Genomic DNA, 26,557 nt, shown 5'->3' on the forward strand with positions numbered 1-26,557 from the left:
GACTTTTAGGGACCATTTTATTCCATTCTAAGCTTTAGAAGACAGCTATAAGGCAAATAAATCAATGAAAGTGATATTTCCGTAGACACTTTTCTCAGTGGAATTGATAAAGTCAGTTGGAACTTCTAAAATGTTCTGTAAGTTCCTGCAACTTTCAATACCCATAAAGTTTATAATATTGTTACTGAAGATGGAAGAGACCTGCAGTTATTAAATAAAGGAATTGGTGCACGTGATTCTGGAGAATGGAAAGTTCAGAATCTGCAGAGTGGGCTGGCAGGTTGGAGACCTAGGAAGAGCTGATGTTGAAGTTCAAGTCCAGAGGACGTGTGCTGATAGAATTTCTTCTTGTTTGGGGAAGGTCAGTCTTTCATTCTAGTCATACCTCCAAATGACTGGAATTTCATTCATGTTATGGAAAGCAATCTGCTTTATTTGAAGTTCTCTTATTTAAATGTTAGTCTCATCTATAAACACCCTCACAGAAGTATCCAGAATAATAATGACCACATAACCAGACACCATGGGCCAGTGAAGTTGACAGATAAAATTAATTATCACACCCTTCTTCTGTTAGCTGATGAAAGGGGTCCAGAGAAGTGAAATAACTTATCTGAGCAACTGGTAGTTGAACTCAGACTAGGATCCAAATCTTTTGACTTCTTAGTTGGAACTTTTTCTACCATAGAACACTGATTTTTAAAAACTGTGATAATGATAAATAAGCAAAAAAGTTTAGCTCAGAAATAAATACTAATAGTGTTTCATTAAAACAAAAAAGTCTATTGAACAGGACTCTCATGATATTTTAAAATGTCTAGCATACTTTGTCCCTGTCTAAGTTGCCAGTAGTAGGTTCTTATTTTTTCTGAAATAACAGCTTTTTGTTGAGCTGCATTTCATATATCATAAATGTCACCCTTTTGAAGTACATAATTCAGTGTTTTTTAGTATATTCACAAAGTTCTGCAACCATCACCACTATTTGTTTCTAGAATATTTTTACCACTCCCCATTCTTCCTCTCTCCATTCCTTGGAAACCACTAATTTTGGTCTCTACAAATTTTCATTTTCTGGACATTTCTTATAATTGGAGCCAAATAATATGTGGCTTTTATGACTGCTTCTTTCACTTAGCATATGTTTTCAGGGTTCACCCATGTGCAGCATATATCAGTATTTTATTGAATTTTATTGCTAAATATGGTTCTATTCTTTGGATATACATTTTTATCTATTTATCAGTTGATGAATATTTGGGTAGTTCCCACTTTTTAGCTATTAGGAATAATGCTTGTATGAACATTTGTGCACATATTTTCATGTACACATATGTTTTCAATTCTCTAGGGTGGAATTGCGGGGTCATATGGTAATTATGTTTAACTTTTTGAGATGCTATCAGAGTGTTTTCCCACAGTGGCTGCCCCATTTTATATCATTAGCCACGTATGGAATTCCAATTTCTCTAAATCCTTTTGTCTCTACAATACTTGTTATTAACCTGTCTGAAAGGTGAGGGCTGAATTCCAGAGAACTAAAGGTTCTGCCTGATAAAAAACTGAAGTCATTAGAATTGTCAGTTGTCAATGCTGGAAACTGGGATTGGTAAACCTCTTGACGTTGAAGAGGAAAGGTTAATGACAAGGATACACTTGAGAGAGTAGACCTATAGCACTCATGGTGATAAGTGACTACTAAAGAATTCCTTATAGCTGGAATGGCATAAAAATTATAATATGTCTTATATTGTTTTTCTAATTTATACTGTATGCAAGTATCCCTTGATCTAACCAATCCTTTAGACAGAGCCTGTAACATCTTTGTGTATGTTCTACATTAGACAAATGAAGAAGAGATTGTTTCTTGATTGGGACAGCTTGGCATCACAAAAAATTTATTTGGCATGGTGTGAGAATGAAACACTCTGATTAATTTTATTTTATTTAAAAGGAGTCACTATTATTTTTATATGGTTTACTTGCTTCCAAAGAGCTAGGATATTGCAAAATATATTTTCATTAAATGTTTCCAGGACTAAAGAGGAAACGTGGTAAAGTGTTGATAACAGAAGAAGAGGGGAAAGATAGAGAAGGAAATACTCTGGGAAGCATTCTGCATAGTTTGTCATATATTAACATAACATATCTACGCTTTAGGGATTATTATTATTACCCATTTCATAGATGGGGAAACTAAAATTCATAGAAATTTAAAAATTATCTGGGGTAATGCAGCTAGTAAATGGCAAAATCAGGTCACTGATTCTAAAGCTCCCTCAATCCTAAAATTTGTTTGGAACCACAAAAGACCCTGAATAGCGATAGCAATCCTGAAAAAGAAAAGCAAAACCTGGAGATATCATGATTCTGGACTTGAAGCAATATTACAAAACTGCTGTCATCAAGACAGTATGGCATTGGTAAAGAAACAGACATGAAGATCGGTGGAACAGAACAGAAAACCCAGAAATGGACTCACATCAATATGATCAACTAATCTTCAGCAAAGTGGGAGAGAAAATCCAATGGAAAAAGGTAGCCTTTTCAACAAATAGTGTTGGGAAAACTGGACAGCAACATACACAAGAATGAAACTGGACTAGTTCCTTGTACCAAACACAAAAATAAATTCCAAATGGATTAAAGACCTAAATGTGAGACAGGAAACCATCAAATCCTAGAGGAGAACACAAGCAGCAACCTCTTTGACCTTGGACATAGCAACTTCTTACTAGGTGTGTCTCCTGACCCAAGGGAAACAAAAGCAAAAATAACTATTGGGACTTCATCAAGATAAAAACCTTCTGTACAGTGATGGAAAGAAACAATTACCAAAACTATCAGGCAGCCAATGGAACGGGAGAGGATATTTGCAAATGACTTATCCAATGAAGGTTTAGTATCCAAAATGTATAAAGAACTTATTCAAACTCAACACCCCAAAAATGAATAATCCAGTTAAGAAATGGGCAGAAGACATGAACAGACATTTTCTGGAGAAGACATCCAGATGGTTAACAGACACATGAAAAGATGCTCAATGTTGTTCATCATCAGGGAAATACAAATCAAAACCATGGTGAGATATCACTTCCCACCTGTCAGAATGGCTAAAATTAATAACACAGGAAATAATGGGTATTGGCAAGGATGCAGAGAAAGAGGAATCCTCTTACTCTGTTGGTAAGAATACAAACTGGTACAGTCACTATGGAACACAGTATGGAGCTTCCTAAAAAAGTTAATAATAGAACAGCCTTACAACCCACCAATTGCATGACTAGGTATTTACCAAAGGATACAAAAATACTGATTCAAAGAGGTACCCACACCCCAATGTTTATAGCAGCATTATCAACAATAGCTGAACTATGGGAAAAGTCCAAATGTCCATTATATATAACATAATATAATATGACTATATATAATGTAATATTGGAGTACATATAATATAATAATGGATTATATACATAATGGACTACATATATAATGGACTACTACTGAGCCATCCAAAAGAATGAAATCTTGCCATTTGCAACAATGTGGTTGGTGCTACAGTGCATTATGCTAATAAAATAAGTCAATCAGAGAAATCAAATACCATTTGGTTTCACTTATATGTGGTATTTAAGAAACAAAACAGATGAACATATGGGAAGGAAAAAAAGAGAGAGAGGAGGGGAAGTAAACCAGAAGAGATTTTTATGATAGAGAATAAACAGAGGGTTGCTATAGGAGTGCTGGTAGAGACCGGGCTAGACGGGCCATGGGATTCAGGAAGGCACTTGTTACGGTAGCACTGGGTAGTATATGTTTGATGAATTACTAAATTCTATTCCTGAAACCAATTTTAAACTATATGTTAACTAACTAGAATTTAAATAAAAATTTGAAAAAAAAAAAAAAAAGAAAGAAAAATCACTATAAAAACAAAGCCTTTCCTGCTTCCACTATATTGTGCTGCTTTTTGGGGCAGCTGTGTTGTCACCGGCAGAAGTGCTGTTCACATAATACGACGGGGCCAGCTAGAGTTAGCGACACAGTTCCCTGGAAAGGAGAGAAGATTCTGGTCCCAGTTATGTGACCTGGAAAGAAATTTGCCCTTTCTGCGTCTTAGTTTCCATAGCTGTACAGTAGGTATCCCAATACTGTCTCTTGATGACTGGTTCATTTTTTGTGAACCAGAAGAGAGAATGTAAAGGCTCTTTGTCAAGATACAAAGGTAGATAGAAATCAGGAATAAAGAAGATGCAGAATCCATGTCCATCTCTTAGCCTGTCATCAGGTCATCTGGACAAACGTTATTTATCATTATACCAGAGGAGTGCGTTGGTGCCAGCGCCTGAAGAGTTGTCGTTAGCTGGCAGAGGCTTTGCCACCAGGTATATCTGTGGAATGAAAGACTCTGGGTGCAAGGCCGCCCCGCTCTATGCAGATTCCATGTTTCACGGTGTACACTTGGAAGACAGCTGGAGAGGCTGTGCTTGACTGGGGGTCTGGCAAGCTGCTTACCATCTTCCTGAAGAAACGAAAAGATCTTGCAGCATGTTCTGTCAGGGGTCTGCAGAAAATGGGAAAGATCGCCCTATCTGTTATATTTATTGGAGATATTATTATTTGTTTTATGCTGTGTGGAAGGAGGGCCAGAGCCATAATCTATTGATCATTTAGTTTTATGAAGTTCTCAAATGGGTGATCTGGTATTTTTCTGACAGAGAGGCTATGGTTCCTGAACACCAGTAATAAGATTGTCATGTCATTTTCTTCTCGTTGGTCTTTTTATTGCTTTTTATCTCTTTGCTGGTATTGCCTCTCCCCAACCTCCCCTCCCCTCCCTTTCAACTGTATTTTTTTTTTTTTTTTTACCCCTCAGGGCTATAGTTAGGACCAGCTCAATTCATTTCACAGAATCTGCCCTATGCTTTTAAGAGACGATTCATCTTTGCTTTTCCTGTTTCATCCTCTGAAGCAGTCTGCCCACTGCAGTCACTGTGGTAAAGTCTTCATAGTGGACGCTGGAACGTAACTTGGGAAGAAATAGGTCAGGGAAGCAGAGACCAAATGTTCATTTTGCAGCCACAGTGTGAGCAGATGGGTAACAGAATGAGGTGGCTCTCTTTGTGGGCCTCAATTTTCTGTAAACTCTTTCAGGATCTCCTAAGATTCATGCCCTCTCAAGATCCCTGAGAGTTTTGAGCAGATGAACATTGAGAATGGTATTTTCCTAATATGACACCAAGGTTATTACTTTCCTTTCGGTTCTGTTGTTATATCAAGAAAAAATTTGATGGGATCCATCCTTTGTCCCCCTTGTCATCTAGGAATGCACCAGAGAATACAAAATCTCTTTGGGAAACAGCTTGGCTCTCAACTGGTGACAAATGAGGGGCATTGCCCCCAGGTGGTCACCGGTGGCCACAACATGGATGAAAGTCAGCTCTGCCCTCATGACGGGCGGTCAGCCCGATGGGACTGTTCGGAATCATTCACAGGCTGGCTCTGTCTTTGATGCCAAGGAACACAAAGTTTAAGAGCAGAAACTGTTAAAAACAAAGACAAAACAGAGTATCCCTTGAAGGAATAGATTGGGATACATGCAAAGGTAGCAGGAAGATTAGCAAGAGCAGGAGCCGGTGTCCAGGCTAGTGAAGAGTTAAACTCTGAGTGACGGTGGGAGGCTGGTGTTATGGCTGGGGAACAACTGCCTAATGTCTTTCAACTGGACTGTTCAGCGAAGCTTCCTTATGAATGTAATTGCGTGCTTGCGCAGGCACAGCGCGCGGAGGGAGTGCTCCCAGTAAAGGTAGGACTGTACTGCCCGCTGCCATGCCAATTACTGGATATTAATGGCAGGACGGTATGCATATGCCGGAGCTGGGAAGCAGAAGGTTAATAGACGAACAGCACCAGAAGAGCCCATTTATCAGTTTCTATTTATCTCTCCTTGGGAGGTGGCAGGTTTACAGTAAATACCTTCTGTCCTCCTAATTTCCTAATGATGGGGATAATGATGGAGAATGGTGAAGTCATTAACTGGGACAGGCTCTGTGCATCACTCTGTCAACCACATCTCCCCAAGACCTGCAATGAGAAGTGATGGGCCCCAGCTGTTCACCAGAATTGGAGCCCCTCCTCCCATCCCCTTCCCCCTAATCTGGAGGCTTGGGAAATGGCTTCCTAGATGAAGAAGGTGGAGGCCCTGGGTGGGTGGAGAAGCATGAGGAAAGGAGAGAAAGGCTCTTCAGACAGGACCACAGCTTTACCCACCACGCCCCCTTTGCACAGAACTTGGAGGAAACAATGTTGACACATGCTGGAATGCTTCTCCAGTGACGCCAGAGCTAGTAGGAATTCTATGTGGAGTTGGTAATACATCAGTAATTGAAGTATTTTGGGGGGTGGTAGAGAAGCAGATTTCACTAAGTGTCCCTTTCAAAAACAGAGAAATGAATAATTAATTTTCTCACCTCACCTCTAAATCGACTGAATATAATGGAGGAAAATCCCTTCTGCAAAAGTCAAATTTTTTCTTTAAAATTCTGAAGGCAGACTAAAAGAGCTTAGATCAATTGCCAGGACGTGATTTTTTGTTTTTTGTTTGTTTGTTTGTCTTCCCCTCATTGTGATTATAAGGTATCTATTCCACCTAATTATGACACATAGAATCTCTCAACTCTTAGTTATTGCCTGGAAGTAAGTTGGACCTGACCCCATAGTTTATAGAGCCCTTGAAAAACTATAAGCTTATTTTTTATCTTTTTATTTGGTAAGCCCATTGTGTATTTATATAATTTTCTCTCTGTTGGCTGAAGCAAGCTCTCATTTTTTTTTAATTTTTTTTTTTTTTTACCTATATGTGTTAGGATTATTTTACTAGAACATAATGGAGAATGACTTAGGCCAACAATAGCAAAGCATGAAGGAATATCCTAATGATATGTAGTTACCTCAGGATAGGGATATAGTTGGGCCTCAGGAGTGAACTAAGAAAATTGTTATGAATATTGTCTGTACTCTCTCTTGCATGTCTTATTGCTCTCTACCCACTTAATTATTTTTTCTTTCTATAAATCTATTCCTCTCAGAACACAGAATGCAAAATAGAGCTGCATACAGTGCCCATATTTATACAGCTCAGGTTCAGACCTTGGAGATAGACCAGATCAACCGATCTTTATCTGTCTCTGTCTCTCTCTCTCTCTCTGCCTTCTGTTCAAGGGGTGAGTCTCTGTTCTAGTTATTTTCCTATATAGCCAGGCCATTGGAATCAGTCCTGTGAGCATGTGTCCTGTGAGGATGAGATAGGATGAGATATTCTCCTCATCCTCCTGATGAGGAGCCACCAAAGAGAAAGAGAAATTATGAGCTATGAAGACAGCCTTTTATGTGTCCACCCACTATAGTTAAACCTTATAGAATAACCTGGGGTTAGGGATTGGGGAGAGCACAGTCCATCGGCATTTGTCTCTTGGGAAATTTATTTCAACAACCCTTACCAGTGATAAGCACTCTTAGCATCAGATCTGATCAATTCCCTGTTCTGTTACTTATTGGCTGTATGAGCTATTTCCATCTGTGATATCAGCTCTGTTACTGGGATGACAGTGCCGTATCTACTAAATGTCACAGGGTTAAATGAGTTGATATCTCTGAAGTGCTCAGTAGCACCCCACATAAAGAAAGTTCCCAATATATGACGTGGATATTACAGTTGTCAGTATGAATTTTCCAAGTCTGACATGTTTTTGCTCTCCAGAAACAAAGTAACCATTTATAGCAAACTCGTGGTAGACTGTATTTTCAGAAATGACCCTACACGCTCTCCCAGATCACGGTCACTCTCAATAAGGTGGAGTTATTTCTCTTACTCTTAAAATTGGGTGGACCTTTATGACTATGTCAGTGAACAAATTGCAGCAGAAATGATGCTGACAGATCCTAGATCATAAAATACAATATGGCTCCTGGCCATGCCAGTATCACGGGCATGTAACCTGTGCAAAGGTACAGGGCCTTGCATTCAGAAGGGCCACCTTGGTTTAAAGCTCTGTTGACCTCATCTTGAAATACTTAATAATTTTTGAACAAGAAGGCCTACATTTTCCTTTGCACTGGGCCTCACAAATTGTGTTGCTAGTCCTGCTTTCACAAAGCTCTCTGTCTTTTGGAACACACACCTTGGTATCCCTAAACCGAGGGGTAAGAAGACCAGCTATGCTGAAGACATTGTGCTGGAGAGGCAACATGGAGATTACATTGGGTTAGAGACAGATGCCCAAGGAGGTCCAGTTTCTCTATCCCTGAACTGTTTCAATGTTCTCAGCCCAGGTGGCAGATAAGTGAACGAACAAGTCTTTGATATTTCAGAACCAGACTTAAAGTCACTCAGCAGTCATCGAGTGGAGCAAAGACAAGTTATCCTGGTCTAAGCCTACTTAGGTTTTAGATTTGTGAGCAAAATAGATGTTGTCTTAAGCTACTCAGTTTTTGTGTCATCAGTTGTATCACCACAGATAACAGGAACAAAACAATTTCTGAAAATAACATTGAGAATGGGGTGTCTTTGTTACTAGAGAGGTACAGATGTGAATAGTTTTTCTAATTTTTAGTCTGTACATTAACACATACTAATGTTAATATTACACGAAACATTTCATCTTAAAAAGTTTTCAGTATATTTTGTATCACAGTATTATTATTACTGGCATTAGTTTATGTTGTTTATGAATGCGAAGACATAATTTAGCAAGGGCAATATAGAATATTAAAAACTAAAATCACAAATGTCTAGAATCACTGAGAAATCAATATGAATTTGACTGTCTTTTTAATTCAATTCAGATCCTTCTGAATGTTTATTATAAACTGGGTATTGCAGCGGGTGCTGGAGATCCAAAGATAAGTAAGACAAATGTGGTCTTATCATCATAGAAGTATATTCAGGTGTGGTGGGGAAAACAGAGTGGATAAACATTAGTGAATTTAAAACCATAAATAATATGTACTACGAAGACAAGAATCAGTGGGGGCGCAGCTGAGAGAGAACATTCAGGAAGGGCCTTTCTAAGGAGACACATTTACACTGAGGTAAGAAGGAAAAGGAACGAAGCGCGCGAGGCCGGGACAGGTATGTGCGGGGAAGGCGCGGGAGTACTCAGGGCCTCTGCGATCACAAGATTTCGCGTTTTGGCTCAGTGCCAGGTATTGTGTTGGAGTCTCTTCGTAATTGGTAGGAAGTTTGAATAGGAAGGCCTAGAAAAACATTAAGAAAACTTGAGATTTATTTATCCTTCAAGAAAATAAGATACAACACGTTTGTTTTATGATTACTGGTCTCTCTCCTTTTCCTCTATTCTTCTTTCTTAATATTTTTACAGCTGTAATCTATAAATCTTCTAGTAGGGGGTATTTTTTTTTATTCTGACTTAAAAAAAAAGTAATTCTGAATACTAGAGGAAGAAAACAGTGTTGTTTTGGATACATACAAGAAGAGCATACTATTGACTAATTGAGATTGTTCTGTAAGGCAGTATTTTAATAGTATAGCATTCACTAAAGCGCAAGCTGTGAAACATTGTTTTAGATTTGGTCATCGACTTAGTACATATCCACTGGGCTCCTGTGCTGTGGCTGGTGTGATGCTTGGCACTGGAAACAGTGTCTGCATTCTTTGTATCTAAATATCTGGATATGTACAATCTAGAAGCTAGCCTGTAGATAAAATATGAGCAACTAAACAAGCAGTAATTTTACAGTTATCATATAGTAAAGGCTGTGAAGGGGGCGGTACAAGTGCTGAAGCATTTTGGGATGAAATCAGGATTATTTTAATATGAACATAGCACCGTTATTGGATTAAGTAACATAGATCTTATAGTTTTAGTAAAAATGTTCATGGATTATTTACTTTACATACAAAAGCTTATCCATGATCAGTGTTTAATCTTAGATGGCCTCCCTCTTGATTCTGGGATGTGCATTCAGGAATACTTAGCAAATGATGGTTAAAAGGATAAATCTATAAATACTATTAGCTAAAATGAATGACGAAAAGTAATACAAAAAATGTCTGGTTGATCTGTGGTTTGGAGACTCTATATGGGAAAATGCTGAGCACAAAGTCCAGTAAATATGCATTAATTATTAGTTTCCTTATTTGTTTGTATTGTTTTTCCCTTATGGGTATGGAAAGTCAAGCAGGTTCAGAAACTTAGGACACTAAGTGAAATGCAAACACTATGATGGGCAGAAAGTAGTAAAATTAGCAAAGAAAGGTGTGAAATCAGAAGCTTGGAAGTTTTGCCTTGAGTTTAAATTCCTTCATTCTGAATCATAATTGGTGGTTTTATCATTTAAACATTGGGAAAGTTGTGTTTTCAATGATTTCATGACTGCACTATAAAATATATAGTGGGGAAATGCTTTCTTTTAATAATACATAATTCCGTTACAAAATCCATTTTCTGACTTTGAAACATCTTCAAATCACTTGAAACTATTTTCTTAAAAAAATTGGTAAGATTCCTGGTTGTGTTGCAAAACTACATATTAACTCATTTTAGGAGGAAAAAAGTTTTGCCTTAGAATACCTTCAATAATTTAATTGTAGGCTTAAAACACTTCTCTACAGAGGCCAAACAGCTATTTATTTTGTGGATTTATTTTTCAAGTCTCTGGTTGTCCACACAAAGGAGCTTTACTTAAATACATGATGAAAATCAACAATACTCAAAGCTCATTTCAAGAATGTTTCCTTGACAGCTTCTCCTTCCTCTACACAAGGGATTCTCAACTCTGATGGGAGACAAAGGTTATAAGAGTTACCTGTGGCAGTTTTTTCTAGTCCTTCACGTACTTTGAGTTACCCTATTTTTAGAACCATGGAAATACACTAGTGAAGATTAACCCCTACCTCTTCCAACTTCCCCAACCCTGTATCAACTTTAGGATGAAAGACTAGAAAACGTCTCTATGTGGCTAATTCTCAGATATTCCTAAATAGCAGTCAGGGGCGTGGGTTCTGAATCAGACTGCCACCAGGGCTCCAAAGTCAGGTTATGACCTATGAGCATTGTAATCTTAGTTAAGTGATGAAGAATTGCTGTGATAGACTGTGCAAATCCTCTTGGAAATTAAGGACTACGTCCCCCAGTGCAGGCATCCCCTGCAGGGCTCCTGGCAGACAGCTCTCAGAAATTAAAAGCACAAATGCTAGAGTAGGTGTCTTATTTAAGACTGGAAAATCTACTGGAACACTGGTGTTCTATGGGAGATACTGACGCTATACTAATGAGAGAGCTACTGGCATCTCTTAGAAGTTCAGTTGTGGCTGTCTTTTGTAGCACGGGGCTGAAAGTAGGAGATTCCATCGTGAAATGGACCCAGAGGTAACCATGGAACCAATAAGATTCCAAAACAACAGAGGCCAGGTAGTAGTGCATAATACTCAGAAGTTTACTGGACATAATTATTGTAGTGATTGGGAAGGTTAAAGACACCTAAAGGCTGCCCACTGACATAATCCAGTAGATGGGGCAAGAAGTTTTTCTTTGAAGGAGATCAAAGAGCTATCTCTGTGTCTACCACAGTGTCCACAAGAGAAGAATAAGTGGGGACTTTACAAGGGTACTACTTAATTTATATAATCAAAAGATATGAACAATGCATGACCAAGAGACTAAGAGCAGTTACTCCAATCAGAAGGCACAATTCCTTGCCCAGCTTCTAGACCTGAACCTATTACAGACGCAGAATGCATTGACTGAAGGAGAGGCCATATCCCCAAAGAGAAGTATGGTAATGATTCCCCCATGGCTTCTCAAAGGGGGACCCATGGCAATTTACTTGAGTAACTATGTACTAGCCAAATGGGAGTACCCAGCTATCTTAAGGATTGTTACTTACAAGATTTGAGTTGACACTGATATCTGGAAACCCAAAACATCACTGTGAGCCAACCATTAGACTGACAGCAACATTTTGGGGCCCAAAACTAGACAGGCAGAGAAGTAACATCATGCAATTTATATTTTTAATAGATCACTGTCTGTGGTATTGAGACCAGACTCTAGGGGTGTCAGACTAGAATTAAGGCAAAGAGGGTATGACAGTAATCCAGATGAAAAATTACTGTGGTTTGGATCATGGTGGCAACACTGGAGGTGGTCAGAGTCTGCATATGGAGGGCAGAACCATTAGAATTTGCTGATGGGTTGTGTGGGGGGTGGAGAGAAAGAGGAATCAAACATGACTCTGAACTCCTCCCCATTTGGTCTTCCTTATCCCAAATACTTGGACATTTATTTATAATTATTATTCTTATAGTTACTATTTTATATATCACTCTTAACTCCCAAGATTGAAAACTGTAAATCGGAATGAGTTGGGCAGTTTTATGATAATAACAGAGAAATTGAGTATCAGTCATAGAGTAATTACTGTACTGACAGGTTTGGAAGGCAATCTAGTTCAACACTTATTTTACAGTTAAGCAAGCGGAGACAACTCAAGTTCGGCTGAACTTCAAGCAGAACTGCTCTCTCCTTACTCTCCACTTCACTCCTCTCTGTGCACAAGACCTTACTCCCTGCTTTCTTAACTCCCGTTAGATAGTGTAAACGGGGCCATATGGGAACTTGAGTAAGACAAGGTGAATATATTTCGTGGGTGAAAAAAATGGGAGACATTGAAGACAATTTTTTTCCCCCCAGTAAAAGACAGAGCAATGTGTTGTGCTTTGTTCGGTGTAATTCTGTGAGTGCGGGGGTTAGGTGCAAAGATAGAGTGAAAGCTGCTAGTGACAGGACCACCGGCAGCACTGACCCGCTGCAGTGCCAGGCTCCAACCGTGCAGGCCACTGTGTGCTGAACTGAACTCTGTAGGGGCTAATCAAAGATCCCAGGGGACTCCTTGACTGGTATCACATTGTGTAATCTCACTGGGATAAATATGAATGAGGTACACTGAAACTAGATAAACTTGTCTGTCTTGTTCACCATTTACCTTTATGCCATAGAACAATGACTGGTACATAGTAGTTGCTCAATAAAGATTTATTTAATAAACGATTGCATCTATGATTAAGAACTCAGACTAGTAGAATAGGAAATAAAGTTTTCTGAATAAAGTTCACTGTAGGGTGCAGTATTTGGGAAGGCATCACAGAAAAGGAGAGCTTGAAGTAGCCAAGAAGAATGAGAAAGCGGAGAATTTCTGGAAAGAAGGAGAAGGTACCCATGCTGGGGAGGATAAAAAAGAGGGAACACAGACAAAGGCAAGGAGGCAGGCATTAGTAAGGTACGTTCTCAGGACAATGAGCAGGAAATTTTAGCTTTATTTTTACTTGGAATAATATGAGCTGTTATTTATAAGGTCAAGTGAGATTTTTGCAGGGCCTTTATGCCTGGGCTGGCCCTGGAACTAGAAAGAGCCACTAAAGTTTAGAAGATTGGTAATGGGGCACCTGGGTGGCTCAGTCATTAAGCATCTGCTTAAATTAAGCATCTGCTCATGTCATGATCCCAGGGTCCTGGGACTGAGCCGCACATCAGGCTCCCTGCTAGGCGGGGTGCCTGCTTCTCCCTCTCCCACCTGTCCTACTTGTGTTTCCTTTCTCGCTGTGTCTCTCTCTGTCAAATAAATAAATAAAATCTTAAAAAAAAAAAGAAGAAGATTGGTAATGACACTGATGCCCTTGGGCTACAGTGGACCTGGGCTTCCAGGGCCATGGCCCTTGGAAGAGCTAAGAGGGTAGAGGAGGCCCAAGACACACAGGAGGAGGGAGATTCCCCACGCACTCACCGGTCTGGCCAGTCCGGGGCACTTGTGCTGCGCACCTCTTGCTACTTTCCTTCTCAGCAGTTAAGCAGGTGCTTGTGTGAAGAACACATTCTTTAGAAATTGAAGGAAACTTGGATGATCATGTAGGGTAAGTAGAATGTGATTTTGAGACAAAATCGCCAGGTTTTAAAGAAAAGTTCCATGGAGTATTTTCAAAGAAAATTATTTCCTTGAGAATTAGACCTTCTGAAACAATATATATCTGCTTACATGTTCTTTAAAATGCAACTCATTCCTGATGCTGAGGCATTTATTACCAAGGGGAATTGAGAGAGGGTGAGGGAGAACCATTTCCTAATGCTCTTCCGATGTGCCCTGTGTCCACATTCTGGAGAGGCTGTGTTGTGAACCACTGGGAACAATTTAAGATCTCAGAGTATGAAGTTTGTCCTCTGCTGTGGTTCCCTTTCTTTAGAATTTACCGGCTAGTGCTAACATAGAGACCAGATGAAGCTGTGGGAATGTTTGTACCTACGAACTCCAGACGGCTCTGGAGCAAGATCACCATGACTGAGTTACAACCGGACGTACCGCTCGTTTACCACTTGCCTCCTTAGCTGTGGAGCGTCAAGTCTGACATGAATCCAGATGTTTATTAACAAAGATGGTATAAAACACCTGTGGATTCTAAATAAGGGAAGAGTCACATTCATCACTGTGCAAATAATGTGCGTGACACTCCCATAAAAGCAGAAGGAACTCAGACAGACAAAAGAGCCGAGGTAGATCTTTTACCCCTTTCCCCCCAGGAAAAACGGAAGGGATATTTAAATAAATAGAATGCTGCCATTTCTTTAATTTAAGACATGTAGATTCTTCTTAAAGGAAAAATGATTTCTTCTTAAAGCACCTAACTGCTGGCTATTGATCCTCTGAGCATCCAAGTCACACACTGCCCACGGGGAGCAGTTTGCCCGGACAGTTTGCTGACTTCCGGACACGAGTTCTGCCTTTACAATTCTTGACTACAGTCAGGTTTGAAGAAAGGGGAGCCCTGAATGCCCCGTACAAAAAGACCTGCGCATTCATGTCCAGCCTTGGCCATTGTCAATATTTTTTGTCATCAGGTAACTTATGTGCCCAATTATATAATATTCACAGCTAATACATTTCTACTAGCTCTAAAAGAACTAAAGATGGTTGCTTGTGTGTGTCATGAAGTATTAAGGGAGATTCCCAAGTTACCATGTCCTGTCCTTTTCCCTGGATAAGGATACCTGACATTCATCAAGTAGTCCTAGAAGTTACAGAAGGACCGTTGTAGGGATAGGAGGAAGGTCTCCTTCTTCCTTCGTCCTTAGAATCATAAGAACTTCTCATTTCAACAACCATCGTTCCTGAGGTTAGCAGTTTGTTTCCTCTGAAATTGGCGCTGTATAACAATGAGAACCATGTTTTCATTATCCGTGCTGTATCAGTCTGCTCCTTTCCTTGCCCCCATTAACAATAAAAACCCACGCCGTTTTCAGCCACTATCATTTTTCTCCTGACAAACCATCTGTGACTTGGAGGCCTTGAAGCTGCGAGTTGTGGCCACAGTGCTCAATACACTGTGCCCACAGCTGTTTCAGAGGTAACTGCTGTAAAAAATCAGCTCCACCGCTATTCCTTTCTGTTACGTTTGTTCTCTCTCTCCCTTTTATACGTCTAATGTCATGCGAGTTCACGTGAATGCAGCCAGCGGTGTTTCACCCAACAACAGATACTACATTTAAGGCTCCTACTGCGCGCTCGAGCTGTCCTCTTACTGCTATATTTAATTGGGGGGGATGGAAGGAAAACGTTCTCACTGCAGAGCTACTCTGTCCGTCTTTCACTGAGTCTCCTACAGGGTTCAGGAGCTGTGTGCCTTCTGAACTGGCTAGGTCCATGGGAACTGGTCTAGCCACAAGTAAAGTGAAAAGGAATCAGATACCAAAGTCTCGTCCCCAACCAGCTGGTTTCATAAATAAATAAGCATATCTAGCTTGAGCGCTCCAGAGTCTGCTGGTTTTGACTTTAAGTCTTCATGAAGTTTAAGTGATAATATGTATATATAAAGGTAATGTTAAAAAATCAATTATTAAAGTAGATTTAAAATAGATGCTAACAAATCAGTTTTCGTGTCTGTGTCTATATTAGTATTCTGCAGAGAAACAGAACCAACAGGATATATATGTGTATATACATGTGTCCATAATTAGGTATCGGTCGGAAATGCAAGAAGTGACTTGGACAAGTCAGTGCTTTTGTTCCCCATAAGTTTCCCAAGGGCGAAGGATGACAGTTCTTCTTTTAGTCCCAGACACCACACGTAACTGTGTACTGGTACTGTGTGTAGTTATGTGGTTACCGTACAAGATAGACCGGATGTGTCCTGCCGAGTCCATGCTGGTTGGTGGTACCTGGTGTTCTCTTGTCTTGGAGGAAGCGTTCCTGTATTAACAGACATATGTAAGGCCATTATAAACCCACTTGAATAGCCATTTTAGTCTCTACTCAAGCAAGAAACCATTTTTTTGCCAAAGATAGAACTTGTTTCATATATATTTTTGGAATTATGAAATACGGATGGACGTTGTACACGTATACACGTATCTATGTGTGTGTGTGCTTGTGTGTATGAATTTTTCTCTTTTAGCAAGTCATTGAGTGTGTGTAATTGGAAGAAATCTTGTGTTCAGCTCATAATGCTTTTGGGGGTGAACTATGTTTTATCTTTTTGGTCGAATATTATTTTTTCTCTGAGAGTCTCTGAACCAGTGATGGAACTGGGTCCTCAAGAGGGGGTCTCATCTGCTACCTCCTGGGCCCTCCTCCATTCTCTTTGTTCTTAACTGAGCTGTAGAACCCTTGCCCATTTCTTCTTTACCTCAAAAGCAGAATGACACAAACATGGAAAGAAATACTAAGCTGAAGAAGGAAATGTACGTTTGAGGGGAAGAAAACATCCTGTCATACATTAGTTGAAAAGAAAGCCCAGGTTCTACTCTTCCATAAGAATGGGTGGCCATCAGCTCATTTGAGGACCAGAATTCATATTAATGGTATGTAAATGAAGTTAACGTAATTGTTTCTCCTAAGTGGGTTTGTAACAGGCCTAACTTTGTTTTGTATCCCATGAGACTTTTATATTTTTAGTGATGATAAGAACAGGTCAGATTATACTGTACAAAGCTGAGAGTTTAAGATATATCTTTTTGGTAGTAAATTATTTCTTTGAAGTAAATTATCTCTTATAGGCAGTTTAGCTTCTGGGAAAAATAATTTCTCTCAAATGAGGTAAGAGGAAAAGTTGATTACTTGCCTTATTCTACTTGGAAATAGGTTTCATAATAACTATGCTAATAACAGATAAAAACATCACAGAGATGTAGATTTTAATATCATGTGGGGAGGATTAATCACTTATGGAGACATTTCTCATCTAGTCTGAACTGACTTCTTTTAGATGGGAGGTATTATTGGCATCTGAATTGGACATGAAAAGTAAAGTTGAGCACAATTAGAGACAAATAAATCAATCTTTTGAACAATAATACCTAGAAATATTTCTAATGTAAAGTTTATAGCAAATTTTAAATCGAATTTTAAATTTTAAATCATTTATTACTTGCTATGTCCCAGAAATTTAACTGTACTCAAAGCTGGTTTGATTCTGAGTTTTCTCCCTATTTAATGGCATTTCTTTGAATCCTAGACATTTTTCATTTGCAAAATAAATAATATGAATCTGGCACATGTATTAGGGAACTGGAAAATTGTGTGGTTTGGGAAAATGTATCATGATACAGATGTTAAATTCAGGATATTTAACTTCTTTACAGAATATGAGTATTACTAAGTCAGCTATTAGATATTTTCAAATATTTATTTAATTAATTTGATACAAGACCTAGAGATTAGCTCAAATGATGATCTATCTCAAATATTCAGGAAAAGTGAATGAGGAAGGATACTCATAGGTCATGGGCACTTCTACTCACCCCCCAAGTATTTATGGGTGTTTAACATGCATGTTCAGGTACTGTGCTAGATGCTGGACGTATTGCTTTTACCTCCAGAAGCATGGTTACAGGAGAGCTTACGGGACTTCAGCTCTCGTGGTTTGGTTGTGCAATAAACAATACACACAAACACACACACGCATCTACTTTGTGATGGGCTCTGTAAAACAAAATGATGCTGAGATAGACAGTAACTCCGTGGTAGTTGTGGTGACAGAGGTCTCCCTCATACTGGCAGGTCTGGAAAGATGTCTGTGATTTGACATTCATGCGAGCCTGCTCAGGGTGCGGAGACTGCCGTGCAGAGACTGACAGAAAGAAAGGGGAGCATGTGTGAAAGCCTAAGGAAGGAAAGACCCTGGGGAATCCCTGAAACTGAAAGAAGGTCAATGAGTTTAGAGCCCAGAGGGCACAAGGGAGAAGGGGCGGTTGGGGGGACAGGGGGGCCTGCCGGAGCGCTGGGGCTCCATGTCCAGACTGTCATGACCCTTGCAGGCATAAGGGACATAGGCACTGTTGGGTCCCCCAATAATGGGTCTGTGATTAAAGGAGCGAGACTGATACAAAGTGAAAGTCAAGCAAAGCTTTATTTCGCGCCAAGCATCAAGAATCAAACCCACTGTCAAACAGAGGGCTCGGGAGGCCCCTTACAGAGGACGACCCCTCCCTGCTTTCCACACAACTTTTATAGAGCAAAGGCCATGTGGTTGGGCCTGGCCACACACAGGTGGCCAATGAGATTGTAACACACAGAGAAAGCTGCACCGTCATGCGAGGTGGCCAATTGAATTACAATTTACCCTAGCAGACATTCTATTTAGCCTATCACACCTTGGTTAGGATTGGCGCCAAAAGGCTCCCAAAGGGCGGGGCCCACACTGCTTGGTAGCTAGGGAGACAGTATGTGCCCCCACTGATTGGATACCTCCACCTGGCCTGACCGGCCCTTGTACTTGGACTTTGTTACCTGGGACTGGTTTCCGGGAATTGTTTTTAAGTCAGTTCCCCTGGGGGGGGTGGGCAGAGTCTAAGTTTTACAACACAATGGCAGTTCAACCCCGGGTGGGGCCGCTCTGGCAGAATAGGCCCTCACAGGCACGTGGAAGCCACTGAGGGGTTTTGTATAAAGGTAAGTGTGACGTGATCATTCAAGCAGATTTGAAAACTCGTGATATTTATTTCATGAATTTAAAAAGTAGAGGATTTTAACCTTTTTTCGCGTATCATGTTCCATATTCTAGGGTTTTGTTGTTTGCCTGAGAGTCATTTTCGGCAGAGAGGTTAACATCACCTGTAATAATTAGGTCATAGTTAGGAGAGAGGAAAATTTCTGTAGCTCGACACAGGGGAGCTGTTTAGTCACTCTGCCATGGTGAACTCCAAATGTTGAAAGTAAAATATGGTGATTTTTAAGGCAGCAACCTAAGAAAATTTGCTTCGAAGTGTACTAACATTTTGTCATATTACTGACTACGTTCTTTTAAAAATCCTAGTAAAGGGTTCTATTTTTCAGAGAAAGTCCAGAAATACAATAGTTTTCAAATAGCATTTTAGCAAAGCTATTTTCTACTATGCTGAGTGACCTCGCAGTGGTATAAATCCTTTCAAGCCTTGTGAGTCAACCCGGAGAGTGAGAAAAAATACTGAGGCTTTCGTGATCAAATAACGCTTTCTCAGGAAACAAAAGGAAACATTTCTTTCCATCCAGACCAAGAGAAACCCACGGCAAATGCAGTAACAAGAGCACGTTATTTCCCCAAAAAGATGATGAAATATTTCATGATGATTTGGAGCTGTATATGTTCTTCAGCTTGTTGAAAATGAAAGAATGCAGTTTGTTGCTTTAGGAGAAAGAATAAAAATACCAAGCCCTATGCTTAAAAAAAAAGAAAGAGAGAGATGTGTCATACTAATAAAAGGAATTATCAAGTATAAGGCAATGCATATGAGCCGCATATGTTTTCTCTAAAAGTGCAAAGTATATACAAGTTCACAAATGTATAGTTTGTAAACCAGCTGCTCCCCAGATTATAGGTGAATGAAGTCAGAACTCTTCTCTGCCTGCCGGCAGCGTGTTTCTGCTTGGTGAGGAGGACGTATTCTGTCTGCGCTAACCTGTGCCCGTTTCTCTAGTTCTCAGTTTTCTCCCAAGTGAAAGCAAAGACCAAGTGGCCAGGGGGGCACCTGCCGTCTGCACGCTTGCCCAGCTGTGCTTGGTGGCTGTTCCTCCCCACCCCCTACCCCACCGACACCTCTGTCCAGATGCTGGGGACTCCATGCCCTACTGTGGTTAAGTCCAGTTCCCAGGGATTTTTCCTTCACTAAAGTCCCAGGAAGAAGTGACGCGTGCTGTGGTCATGATTGATGACACTGAACGAGAAGGAGACTGAAAGACCATAAGGAGGTTTACATTAAGGAGGAATTTTACTCCGGGGGCACATCATAGTTAGGTTTCTTGGTGAACAGTCCTGCAGTTTATTAGTCTCTGACCTTGGGCTGCTGATTTGAAACTCTGTAACCTGCTCCTGATTCTGTGTTCTCTTGTCTTGCCTGCTTTTAAAAGAAGAAAAAGGTTAAAATACTTAAGGTAGGATGATGCTAATGTTGCACTCAAGAGAGGGGTTGAAGCTGGTGTGTGGCTGGTTCCGCCACTTGGGTCTGTGCTGAGAATAGGAGTCACTCACTGATAAAACGTGGCCCTTTTGTTAAGGCTCATGTGCTGACACTCTCCTAATTTCATCCCTTACTTCAGAAAAGAATCTGAACGGAAATACTGGGACATTCTTCAGTGAAGTTATTTAATATATGTCCTGAATTAATCCTTAAAGAAATTCTATAAACTAGACTTATTCCAATTTTAAATAAAAAACCAAGGATCAGAAAAATTAAATGATGCATCCAAAATCACAAGTGATACCTGCTGGGACAGAAATTGTCCTGTGGATGAAGTAGATTAGTAATCACAGACCTGTTGGTTTTCCCCTTGCTTCACCAGCACGCTAAACCCGCCATTTCTGCAATATTAAATATGACTATAACGAGGGCACAACACAATCAGAATTGTAGCATCAACTTTTAAGGTATTTAAAAATCTCTATTGTATATTCATGGCCACAATTAAGCTCCTGGTAAGGCCAAAGGGTGCAGATGTTTAAATGAATCTTTTCCTGCCATCCATTATCAAATTGGAAAATCAGTACTAACAGGAGAAGCACAAAAGCAATGACTAAGTTTGTTACACGTGACCAGAAAATGAAGCACATCTACATGTTAGTGTCGCTTTCAATTTATGGTGACATTTACAGAAAATACTCTGCAATATTTGGCAAAGTTAAAAGAAAGACTGCTCCCCAATTAACCAGAGGATCAAAGAGGGAAGATTAGGGAGGGAAGTGTTGTCTTTTTTTTTTTTTTTTTTTTTTTAAGAAGCAAATGTTTGGAAAGGTCAGGCTTTGAGTGAGCTAACCTCCGCCACTTTTAGTATTCAGGTTGACTAATGAGCACTTCACTCATCATTCTAATGGATGCATTTATGCAGAGAAAGAATAATAAAGAGCTTTTCAATAACTGGTGCCAATGGCACCTCTATACACAAAAGCTAAATAATTTCTCTATTATCTACTTAATGTCTTAAAAAAATCTGAGAGCTGAATACAAACTATAATTTTATACTATAGGATTTTGTATTAGGTACTTTAGAATCATGAATCAGCCATCCAACCAGTATTTATGGAGCTTCTGCTATGTGCCAAGCCCTGTTCTAAGGTTTGTAGAAACAGTGATGTACGAAGTCCCTGGCCTCATGGAGTTTTTATTCTAGAATGTCTTTGCAGGAATTACTTAGGTATAGTTAAGAAAAGTCTTTCTTGTGCTGATAACATTTTCCCTCTCCGAATATAGGTTTGGAATGTTTTAAAGGATCTGCATAGATCTTAGCACCCTCTCGAATAATGTGGGATTCCCTTTTGTCGGAAGAAAACTAACAGTTGTAAAGCTTTAGATCTTAAGTAGGTTGTGAGAGTATATAATGTCTACTCTCTCCTCTACTTTCTCCTTAAACATTATGTCACGTTTAAGAAACAAATTCCTGTTTTGGTATTGCTTGCAATTACAGGGATCTAAAGCAGAAGAAACAAAATCCTTGTAAAAGGAAACTATCTTTAGTATTTTTAAGTGGTTTCTATTCAGGTGGTAAATCATGTTTAGTTAGAAATAGGGGGCCTATGGGTCAAATAATTTGGGAAAAAATGTATATATTCAGTTTATTCCTACATCATAACAAGGGTGTTCCACTAAATAATGCTTTTTATAAATAGTTTGCATATTACCATTTTACATTTAGTATAATAACATTTAATAAGCATTATCAATATAACATATTCTTTTTCCTATGTTTCCCATGTTCCTATTCAATTCCAAATAATACTTGAAAAGCAACAACAAAAAATAAGTTGGAAACTAAAAATAGAAGCCTCTTGCTGGGAGATTTATTTTGCAAATGAATATATTATGCTTTGTGAAGTCCTGCAGTTGAGAAATCTCTTTAACCCACTGATTCTTAACCATATTTGGCCAGGGAAATATTTTCATGTGTCAATAATTAGCAGTTTGAGAAACTCTTCTCAAATAAAAGATGAGCTCTTGACCATCCAGAAGGAGGATTCCTTCAAGATTTCACTAGGCTTCTGTCCTGCTGTATATTCTAATAACCTGAGGAAGTACATAATTACAATACAGACTGCCTCAGAGATATTGTGGGTTCGGTTCCAGATGACTGCCACAATGTGATTATGGCAATAAAGCGGTCAAATGAATTTCTCAGTTTCCTAGAGCACATAAAAGTTATGATTACACTGTACTGTATTCTCTTAAATGTGCATAGCATTATGTCTAAAAAAACAATGTACAAATGTTAAATACTTTATAGTTAAAAAGTGTTAGCTGATATGGGGAATAAAGGCAGAAGAAAAAAATTAAATTTTCTTACAACTTAAAGCCCATTGACAAGTCCTTGAGACAGGCAGAGTGACCTTCCTCTAGCACGTGCCTCAATGTTAACACTTTGTTAAGGGCAAAAGGCCATCTTACCCTATCATTATCCCAACCTCCAGGATCCTGTAAGTTTACTTTAACATGTAAAATTCCTTTGGAAACTTCCTTTATCTCTGACCCTCTAAGGTATATATTAGCAATCATCCCGCAAGCATATGGCCCACTTATACACATCTGAAGGGTCTCGTGACTAAGGTTTACTAGACGGTAAGAACTGACCTTTTCCTAACAGTAGCAAGGGCCATCAAGGTCCTGGAAGCCTTGCTTCTACAATTCCTTAGAGACTTCACCGCCTCCGGACTTGAAAGTATAGAATCCGTTGCTCTTTGCAATCAGCGCAGCTCTTTCCGCCCGGAGGCCCTGTCCCTGGGCTTTAATAAAACCACTCTTTGCACCGAAGACATCTCAAGAGTTCTTCTTGACTGTCCGCACCAAACCCCAGCATTTCCACATCAGTAACTATCACCTGGGCTTTGGGCAAGTTGTAATCACTGATCACGGATCACCAGAACAAATGCAATAATAATGAAAAATTTCCAAGAGGCGATACAAAGACACAAAGTGAGCGAATGCTGTTGGAAAAATGGCAGTAATAGACTTGCTCAAAGCAGGGTTGCCACGAAGCTTCAATTTGTAAAAAAGTGCAGTGTCTAGGAAGTCTGGTAAAGCAAAACTCAATAAAATGAGATATGCCTATACTGCCCATCTCCAATGTCTGTAACTGACTTTTATTCTAGTGTGACTGCCATCTTTTTCTGGCCTTTCAAATACAAATCTGTTTAGCCTCCCTTTGCTACTGAACCAATTGCTTTCTTCTCCCTAACTAAAACACAATCCATGGTACCCTGCTGAGTTCTTTTTTTTTTTTCTTTCAGTATACCTGTTCTTTTAGCCTTATAGGTTGTTTTAAATTTCTGATGTGGCAATGCAATATTTATGATTTCTGGTTTTCATCAAAAATAATTTTAAACGAGGATTAAATTGTATCACATGCTGAGTTTTTTCTTTCACATTTTAAAATCTATTATACCTGGACAATAATATTTATTGTAAGCATCCAAAATACTGACTTTCATATTCTTTATGCCATCTACATTTCTATTAAGAGTCTCATAAATCAGAGATGGTTTCTATGTTTTATTTAAAGATATGATGATGCTTTAACAAAACATACCCCAAGTTGCCTCTCCTGGCAAATTAATGTCTGCAGAGCATTTTTTCCAACAGTAAGTGAAGTGTTGCAATTTGTTTTGATGAAGTCCATGTTGTATTAGGATAAATGCTAATTTTCAGGTAATCCTATAGTCATTCCCTTAAATAGAAGACAAAGATGGAAGAAGCAGCCTTTTTCTAATGGCAAAGCAATTTTCAAAATATGATGAACAGCTACAAGGATACTGCCTGGAATTCTCACGCCAAGATGCAAAGTAGCCTAGAAGATACAAAGTTACTAAAAAGTATTCCTAAAATAAAAAAATAATCAGATGGAAAACCGGAAATATCCAGTCGCAAGGGGATGGGTGGAGTAGGTTAGGGGATTACGAGTACACTCCTGCTGAGCACTCAGTAATGATGCGTGGGGTTGCTGAGTCACTACCCTGCACACGTGAAACTACTTGTAGATTCAGAGAAGCAGCTTCATTTCTGCTGGGGCTCTAACATTGTATGATAACTATACTGGAATTAAAATTAAAACTTAATACAAATAAGAGCTACTGGAGCACCTGGGTGGCTCAGTAGGTTAATGCCTCTGCCTTCAGCTCAGGTCATGATCTCAGAGTCCTGGGATCGAGCCCCGAGCCCCGCATCGGGCTCTCTGCTCAGCAGGGAGCCTGCTTCCTGCTCTCTCTCTCTGCCTCTCTGCCTACTTGAGATCTCTGTCTGTCAAATAAATAAATAAAATCTTTCAAAAAAAAGTTTAAAAAAATAAAAATAAATGAAAGCTACAAAAAATACAGATGAATTAGTGCAAATTAGTCATCAGTGAAATAAAACTTCTCCAAAGAATTAGTAATTTTACAGAGAGAGGAACTATTTAGATCAGGGGCACTGGGTGGCTCAGTCAGTTAAGTGTCTGACTTTGGCTCGGGTCATTATGTCCTGGGATGGATCCCAAGACAGGCTCCCTGTTCTCTGGGATCCTGCTTCTCCCTCTCCTTCTTGCTCATACTCTCTCTTGCTTTCTCTCTTTCTCTCTCTCAAATAGATAAATAGAATCTTCAAAAAAGAGAAATACCTAGATCAAGTAGCATGCCTTTTTTTTTTCTACTAAGACAAATGTAACAGAGATATTAAATTTTTTTAAATTACTGATTTTGTCCCCATAACAAAATTATTTTCATTTTGACATCTTACATCCAGGCTTCATTGTCTTTCTCATTATTAAGTATACATTTAAAAATCATTCCAATTAAAAAAATAACAAGGCTAGTTCCTACAGATATTAAAATCACAGGTAAATTGTTCATCGAGCAGTATAGGACTTTTGATTTAGTCTGTTCCATTCAGTCAGATCTCTGAATGGGTCTGAAACACCTTAGAACCTCTGCTTTAATTGCCCTGTGCGAAGCAGAGAGGAGAAAGATCTGTTGTTTTATTTAGGGTCTTAATTTATGCACTGGTTAGAGCTTACTCAGGCTCCATGAGTCTGGGTGAGCAGAACAGTATTCTGGAGGAACAGCTGTTTCCTGGCAAATGTTGTGCATTGGTTTTTTGGGCTTAGAGCTTTTCTCCCCTGACCTATGGAAGTGAAAAATGTCTTTTGTGGAAATAAGTACATACATTTTTAGAAGAGAAATAAAACGGATATGTAAGTTCACTTCCCCTATGTAACATAGACACTTAAATTTACCTGAAAACAGCAATTGTATCGAGTCAAATCAGTTAACTGGCTAAAAGTGAAAACAATTTCTTGTATTTTGTTGGCCAAAATAATTATTTTATTGACTGCTTTTTTTCCTTTTCTTTATTTACTCTTGTACTTCTGAGTAGATCTTTACAACATTGAATAGATAGATAAAAGTTCTTTGTGGATAGATAACATTTCTTTGTAGCATTTTGTTTTTGTATTGAATTTTTATATGCTTAAGTTTGTTTTTTAATTGTAGTTTGGGTAATATATGCCATTTGATATTGATATAGATAGATATAGATACAATATAAGAGCTTTTCCTTTCATTTTGTGTTCTCTCTTTTTACTTCTTTTTCTCGAACAGGCAGAAATGTTGTATACATTTCATGCTTTTATACATGGGCTACCATGTTTAACAAAACATTGGTTCAATTTCACTTCTCATTAAAGAAACCAGCTAAACATCTAACAAAGTCACAAACTTTCACAGGATGCACAATGCCAAGACAGATGGTCTTCTCTGAATTTCCTATCAGAACCTTTCTTCCCATAATTCACATATAGGAGTCCTTCTTTGGGGTTTTGAAATTTAATGGCTAGTGAATTCATGGTGGGAAGACAGGATAGCTTTACGAAGCAGATGATGTGGCAAACGGATATTTTTCAAAGAACTGAGTGCAAGGGTGTGAGGGTGTTTGGAGGTTGAGTGTGGAGTCAGGAATTTCCTAGATGATCCTCAAACTCTTTGGGGGAAGTTGCTATTTTAATGGCTAAATAATTCTCTTGTAAAAAAACAGACTTGATGTTTCTTTAAAAAGCTGTTTCT

This window comes from Mustela erminea, chromosome 2 (genome assembly GCF_009829155.1).
Source record: "Mustela erminea isolate mMusErm1 chromosome 2, mMusErm1.Pri, whole genome shotgun sequence".
NCBI lineage: Eukaryota > Metazoa > Chordata > Mammalia > Carnivora > Mustelidae > Mustela > Mustela erminea.